This window comes from Phragmites australis, chromosome 14, assembly GCF_958298935.1.
Source record: "Phragmites australis chromosome 14, lpPhrAust1.1, whole genome shotgun sequence".
Taxonomy (NCBI): domain Eukaryota; kingdom Viridiplantae; phylum Streptophyta; class Magnoliopsida; order Poales; family Poaceae; genus Phragmites; species Phragmites australis.
The window spans coordinates 16440964-16449681 of record NC_084934.1 but is presented as its reverse complement, the minus strand read 5'-3'; positions in this window follow the sequence as shown (position 1 = coordinate 16449681).

Genomic DNA, 8718 nt, shown 5'->3' with positions numbered 1-8718 from the left:
GACGGCAACATCAAGGAGTATGCACTCTCCAACATTTGAGCATGGATCACCTCGTTCTTAATGATCGAAGTCGTGTCTTCAAAAGGCGAGTTCTATTGTAGGGAGGCAGGACTCTGACTTATGTAATTTGTGGTTGCACTTTCGACTTATGTAATTTGTAACTATCTTGATGTGGACTTGCGCCGTTGTATGTTTCGAGGACTTTTGATTATGTAATTTATGGTTGCATATCTCATGACTTGGTCCCTACAATGTGTGTATGACATGAATGTGATGTGTCTTATTTGCAGGAGAAGACAACTGCCAAATCCTGTCATTGCTTTAGGATGCAGCTAGAAAATAGGTAAATCCCTTTGGGGATAAGAATATTAGTGAGGGGTGGTAAATTCACCCGTCACTGATGACTAAGTCTCAATGATGGGTAGCTTTCTAATCCGTCTCTAGAACTCAATCATTAGAGAAGGATTGGAAAGATATCCGTCACTAATGACTCATCACACATCGATGATGACTCAGTCACCAGTGATTAGTTGTAACTACCCGTCACTGGTTCTGGATAATTAGTGACGGGTGGTAAATACACCCGTCACTAATGACTCGATCACCAGTGATGGGTTGTGGTTAATACCCGTCACTAATGATCGAGTTCTAGAGATAGGTTGGAAAGCTACACGTCTCTGGAGATTGATAATTAGTGATGGGTGGTACATACACCCGTCACTAATGACAGTAACAGTGACGGGCAACAGGCCTGGTCAGGCAATAGGAGACGCATTTCAGTGATGGGTCTTAATTATGATGAGTCACTGTTGATTGTCATTAGTGACGGGTCCCAACCCGTCACAAATATTTTATTATTAATGACGCAATAAGAGTGACAGGTGCGGTAACCATCACTAATGACGGTTATCACACATCACTAATGTGTTGTTCTAACATAGTGTCTGTGGGCCCCGACTGCCAGCGAATTTAATAACCGGAGAGAGGAAGGTCTCGCCCGTTCAGCGGACGAGAACTTGATCTCGCCCGTTAAATGGGCGATACCTTCATCTCGCCCGTACAACGGGCGATATATTTGTATCGCCCATCTCCCAAGCGACCTATTTGATTTAATTCAATTTCAAAAATATATGTATAAATAGATTTTGTATTCGTAAATTGAAAAATATTGCACATTCATTCGGTGAAAAATGGTAGTTGTGCATACAGTTGTCCAAACGGTTCATTCTATCCATAATTTTAGTTGGATGTCATTTTGTCGATATTTCTTTATTTAGTTGGTGTAAAAGTGTGTGGAATTTTTTTATGAAGTGACTTTGTGAGAATACAAAATCTAATTTGTTGAACAAAAAGTAGTTATGAAACATAAATATCATATAACCCAGTACAGAATTTACATACGTTGATAAACATTAAATGGGACATAGGGTTTTTTGTCGTTGCGCGAATGGATCTTAACCATAAAGAGATAACAACAAATGTTGGCATGTACGGTACGCTTAAAGACTAACCTAATAGAATTTCACTGCTAAACCTAACATGCCTTGGGGAATGAAAATAGGTCGGGGTATAATAGATGCTCTCTACTGAGTGCACCTAGGATATTTTCCATTTCTCAGGGCATTGGGGCCCTCCGCCTTAGCGTGATGGGTCCTCTCCCACTTTTTTCCCCTCTCTACTTTGTGTGCTTCAGCCGCGGCACACTTCTCCACTGTCTTCCTCATGCACTCCTCCTCCCGACGCTTCAGCCGTAGTTTCTCATGTTGTTGCTCGTACTCCTGGGATTCGTAAGCTTCCCTCCTCCACCGCATCTCCATGTCAACCCACCGCTTATGGTGCTCATTTTGCTCCATGTCCAGCCATTTCATGAAGTCACAGATAGGTGGAGGAGACTGGACAAATGATGCGACCCCTCGCTATCAGTGTTTCAGATTGATGTAACCTCTCGTTGCCACCTTTTCTGAGCAATGTGACCGCATGCTGCCGACTACTCAGAGTCTAGTGATCGCTCGCTATAGGAAGGAATCCAATGCATGCACTATATCCAAATTACATACCTACACTTGGTCAATACACCATCAGTTCCTGCTTATATAATGTGAAGCTGAGGCAACAAGAAGGTCATGACATCGTAGTTTTCCAAAAAAAAAACTAGCATCTGATACTTAATACCACACTATGGTTGCCTCCTCAAGTAGACATTTCTCTTGGACATCCAAATTCTCAATGATATCCCTACAAACTATGAGGGAGACCCAGTCAAAAGGTGATGATGTGTTCAAGGAGGAGAACCTGAACAAAGTGTTGTCAAAATGGCAGACTGTGACCCGTTGTCCCTATTTCACCACAAAGGAATGGCGGCGAATGGTAAGCTCTATGACCTCTATGGACCTAAAGACGCACTTGTTAGAGTGTCGTTTGAGATATATCAAGGTGTGCGAACTTGACGACATAGCAAAGTGCTTTAGCAAACAAGCACACACCATATTTATGCACCATCAGCGGTACGAGGAGCACATTAAATTATATTCATCATTATTGCATGTCTCAGTTATTTGTTTGGTTGCACTTCTAAGACACATTTATATTTTTATATGCTCTTTTTGTATACTAGGTATTCCCTCAAGATGAATAATTTTTGAACAAAACCCATCAAGAACTTTTTAGGGCTGCATCTGCTCTTCGGTGATAGCTGCCTACCCGGACATAACTGGAGACATATAGGTGGTCATTTGAGACCTTCATGCCATTGAGATAGAGGCGATGGCTTGTGCCACCATGAAAGAGGTGGTCGTTCGACAACCACCACAAGAGGATCTGCTTCTACCACTTCCGCCACAACCGAATGGGTTGGTTCCGATGATGATGACTTCATGCTTACTCCTCAAAGAACTCCACACCGTTACGAATTCTCTAACGACGGGGCAAATGACTGGGATCCTAGCTTTAATTATTTTTCATATACACCGGCACCATGTAGACAAAAATCCCCAGAATACGATTACCATTGGATGAATTGGGAGATAAGGCACAGACAACTTCAATGGCCATTTCATCCATAATGTTTATATTAATAATGATTACCTTAGCATTTTGTTATATTTTCTTGTACATGTTGTTCTTAATTGAATAAATTGTACCCTATCATGTAATGTTTTGTTGTAGTTACAAGTGTTATAGTAGTAGGGTTTTTTGATGCGAAGGATTTTTATTTCGAAAGTTGCAAGTGAACGATTTGAAAGGGGATATGACCGCACGATGCTATGCTTTGGGATGGATCAAGAACATAGTTAATTAAAACATGGCTGATAACAAAGATCCAACATAAACATCCAATATGATATGATAACCACATAATATAAATACTAGCATGGAGTACACGTAAAACAGTAACACAGAGTACCAGTACATAACACCATGAAACTAACAATGACATAGAATCCTACAGGTTACGTCCCCTCTTAGGGATGATGCCTCTAGTCGCATCTGTCCTAGGGACCCTCTGCCTCCTTGCTCGCACTTGGTGAGCTAAGTACGTAAGGCGGTCCAGTGGAACGAGCGGCTACTCAGGTCGGCCAGCGAGCGGTGGAGTTGTGTACTTGTCCTGGGAGGGCTGAGTCACCGGGAGTGGCGCGCCCGATAGCTACGACACAGCAAGCTCATTGATCTGTCCAAAGATGAAGTCGTACCTAGGGAACTGACTAACGTCCCTGCTAAGCATCTCCGTGTAGCTACCATGTGCCTCTACTTCTCGGAGATCATCGATCTCTGCACATGGAACAACGAGGAAAACATGTTAGCACTGGTAAACTGTGACATACGTAACAATATGGCATGCATGAAGCGAGTGTTGTACCTATGTCGGAAGAGCGAGAGCTCGAAGGACCAGGGTCCGTAGAGGAAGGGTGCATCCCACCACTATTGGTGTGGAAGTGGTCACCTGCACCGGTGGAGGGTGGCCTAGATGTTGTGACACCGTAGCAGGGGTCACCAGCACCAAAGAACAAAAGTTGAGGCAACGTGCAACTGTAGTGGGGGTGACCAGCCCCGGTGAGAGATTGCCTTGCCAATGTAGGGGTCGAAGAGGAACTCGGTGTCGAAGACGTCCTCGACGGCTCGGTGGCGAAGGTCAGAACTACCAGTCATGCCAGGATCTGAGCTGACACTCGTGGTCCTGTCGTAACGTCCAAGGACGGACTACAGCTCATCGATCTGAAGGTCTTGTCCACGTTCCGAATAATCCAGCCAAATGCCGCGCACATCTCAGCCCTAGGGACTTCACTGCCACAGTCGAGCTGTAGTTTTGACGCACGTGCCTCAACATCAATCTAGCGCAATGTGTCCCTCTGCAAAGAAAAACTTTATTTCGGTTCACAATTTTTTAACTAACAATTGAATTAAATGAGGAATCACGTAGGGTTATTCGTACCTCAAGCGAACCAGCATGGTCCTTGTGCGTAGGGTACGTGTCGTGCACGTCCGCGACGTGCCATGGAAACTCAGCCAATGTGTACGTCAACCGAATCCATGTCTGACGCATGAACCACGAGAGGTACTCTGCGTACACCTCCTCCGAGTGTGGCCGCTCCTCGTCCATGATGTTCTCGAAAGCTTGGTCCCATTCTTTAACCCACATCTGCACACGTGACGCAAACGCGCTCATGGAATGAGCCTCCCTCCATGTCAACCTGCAAAAACATAAGTCTGTGAATACAAGGTGTACACGTGGGTCGTATGAAAATGTAATTACAACATTACGCACATGTGTATGTTGATAGGCACCGACCTAGTCAACAGTAGCGTGCACGCCTGGAACTTCCCAAATTGTTGCATCATGCAATGCAGTGAGTACTCCTCGACACAGATGTCAAAGACGAGGGCACAAGTCGTGAGCCAGTACTCCCGATCACGTATGCAGAGCACCGAAAGTCCAAGCGAAGCACGTCGAAGTACCTCGGCCACCAGCACACACAATCCACTGTCAGCTCATCGAACTGGTAAACAAAGTGCGGGTACGTGCGATGTGTTTGCACGCTAGACCAACTCGGTTGTGCAACCAAACTAAGAGAATAAAATGAAGTAATCAACATAAACATACACAAATAGCATAGCACTTACCCTACGTCTGCACCGCAAGGACCATATGGTTGGACCATCGACGTAGTCCATAGCATACTAGTACACGCTAAGGTCGACAACGGGTCTGTCGATGGCGATGCACTTGTACGACCACATCTAAAGTAGTAGAGGACACCTAGTGAGGATCGTGTTTTCGTCGATCTCCGTGCATCCGTCACATAGGCCATGGTACATCTCAGCCAACACAACTAAAGCCTAGCTATATTGTGAGACCTCTATCAGATTAGCATCCACAACCTCTCTGGCATAGGGGATCATGCTCTTTGAGACCATGTTGCCATAGGTCTCATGGAACATGACCCACCCGAACAACCACAGGAGGTACGTCTCCAAGTGTCGGGAGATGTCCTCGTCGCCTGCCAGTGGGTGGATGGTGTCCGCCTGTCAAACAAGGAAGAAGTACAAATATTTGTATCCGTTAATAATGTAAAGGAGATGCAAAACCATTAAAAGACATACATACCACAAACTGAATGAGAAAGATCTTCGTCGTGTAATGCTTCTCGGTCGCTAGAAAAGGTCTGAACGGGGCCACGCCGTCGCTCAGTTCAATGACGGAGAAGCGACCCAGCATCTCATCCCGCTAGCTCACGCCCACATCCCTAGCCCCAACAGCGGCACCCGCGTAAGGCAGGCCAGTCAAGAGAGAGACGTCCTCGAGCGTGGGCGCCATCTCGCCGCACAGGAGGTGGAACATCTGTGTCTCGGGATACCACCTGTCAACAAGGGCCGTGAGGAGGGCCCTGTCATAGCTAAACCACATCGCCGCCTTCAAGGCCCCCACCAACGCATCCACCTTCATAAGCCGACACAGCGGAACTAGGCCAGCAGCATGCAACCACAAACATACTACAGTTAGCGACCAATATCGTGTTTAAATCCGTATGAAACTGTAATTCAAAATTAACAAACCTTGGGATCCAGCGCTTGTCAATCCTCATAAGCTCATTTGGCACATGAGGTCGAAGTACTAGGAGGACCTCAACCTGCACCGCGATGTAGTACGAACGGTGCCTGACGTCGATCTGGGGGTCGAGCAGCTCCAGCTGTGCCAAATCTACATGTTCATAAGTTATTTACATTTTTATATGCAAAACAAACAAAGAGTAAGAAGTGTCAACCAGTATAGATCTAGTCTAAACTGGTCTAGACTTGTTTTTATTTGTGGGAACTGAACAAGTAAGCGTCCAATATATAATATGATATAATATATTATTCAAATTGTACACAAATATATGAACAAATCATAACATAACACGTTACAACCTCGCACATTGTGACCATCTTGGTACTAACACAGTAAAATACAATGGTGTGCACATCAATATCCATCAAATCACAAATTACGACATTAATCGATCTCAATGAGCCGACGAAACCGACGATCGACGACTACGAGGACGTCTCCCATTTCTAGAATACCTGGAAGGACCTACTTTCATAGGGTTCACATTTGGAACACCAACGGTGCATTTCTTATAAGTGTGCCCTGTTCCGTTGCACTTGCTACACCATTTCACGCGACGTCCAGTTTCTGCTTCATCCATGTTGTTACGGAGCCTCGTAGTCCTACGCAGCCCCTTCTTCTGCTTCATCTTATCTGGATCAAGTATGAACACAGTATCGGACCCAGATTTCTTCGTGAAAGAACCATAAGTCCCAGGTTTCTTAATGAATGTCTGACAAGAGTTGAACCACTTGTCCTTGCCCTTTATCCAAAGCAATGATGAGATTCATGCTTGGTACATAGTCATTAAAATACAAAGTGTCACATGCCTACATGTACAGGTGGTTTTACATGTTCCATGGTCATAATAAAATAATCATCTACCAGATATATAGTCAAATAGCACATGACCTACAACACTCCCCTATTGTTTTTACTTAAACGCCGTCTTAGCTGCCCAGTTGATGTACTCGGTAGCCTTCTATTTGAAAGTGACTTATAATTATCGATACACGTTCTCAATATATTCTTCAAACTTGACCATAACAATATCATCGAAAAAGCCTCATCAGCATTCATGAGATGATTTAAGCTAACAATTCTCAGCAAACAATTCTGAGTTTCATGGAATTACACATCTTTGACCATACTACATGCACATTTCATCTCTGAACAAATTACACATTGCCGGACCAATAACATGGCTCAAATTGTTGAACTGAGACCCATCGGGCCCCAAAGTACTGAGTGCGAAACTGCATAGATACAGGCTGGTAATTGGTTCATGACAAAACGACAAACAGATACATTCTAATGGCCAAATAATATGTAGCTCTCCCTCAAAAGACAAATTAATTACCAAATCACACCATCCATCACTGAATGAATGAAAAATCACCTCCTTCCTCCCTCAATCAACACATTAATGCATAAATCAAATAATCGAGAGACACACCGCCGTCAGCAACCAGGGTTGCCGCATGACACCAAAATTACATACTCTCCGATGTCACGCAATAGGTGATGTTGGGATCGAAAATTAAATAATATGTAATAACTCACAAAAACGAAGAACAAGATGAACTTTGTCTTTGTTATATCTAGAATTCTGCCACTGTGAATCCGCATCTGTTGATGTCGCCACAGAATCTTGGAGCTGAACGTTGGGAGGAATGCGGTGGGTGACGCCGACGGCAGGGGCAGGCCTAAGTGGGGACAAGGGTGTACATATGTACACCTAAAATTTTCAAACATGTTATTGCCATCTTCAATTTTTCAAAGATGTTATTGCTAATTTATTGTTCATAGTATTTTAATCATAATTTTCAAATAAAAGATAAATTTCATTTCTTGTACTTATTTATGATCATGTGGAGATAAATTTCATTTCTTGTACTTATTTATGATCATGTGGCATGATGCCCTTTACATTTCATTCCTACTGATGCATGAAATAAAAGACTAAAGTGATTAGAAAAGGTACAAAATTTACTGAAATGATATCTTATTTATTTTACAGTCTACATTTTTCTATTAATAAAGGCAAATTTGGGAATTTAGACAACATACGTGACCGTATTTGCGAAAATAGACAACATGTCGACGTATTTGCAAATCTAGCACTCGTATTCGGTATCTCAAATACCGAAATTTGATTTTCGAAAACTGAAAATCCGAAAACACCGCGGGCCCACCGTATTCGGCAACTGAGGTGCCGAATACGACACTGGGCCGTATTCGGCACCTCAGTTGCCGAAATATGCCGGCCGACCGATTTTGCTGCGTCGCATCAATCTCTTTTACGTCACATCAATCAGTTTTCCCTTCCCTCCCGTGATGCTTTCGGCCGGTGCATGCATTTGTTGTTTTGGCGCCACACGCGGAGAGATCGCTGCTCTGCTGAATAAATTGAGGTCGCAGCAGCAGCAGAGCAGAGAAGGGAGAAGAGAAGGGAGCAGAGGAACGCGAGAAGCATCAGCAGAAGAGGAGCAACGCAAGCACTTAATTAGCTTTCGTACCGGTTAGTCCTTATATTACCTATTTAATACTTAGGTTAGTAATATTATTTAGAGTAATTAGCTTATTTGGTTAGTCCGTTTCGAAGTAGATTAGTTTTTCAAGAGTAGATTGTT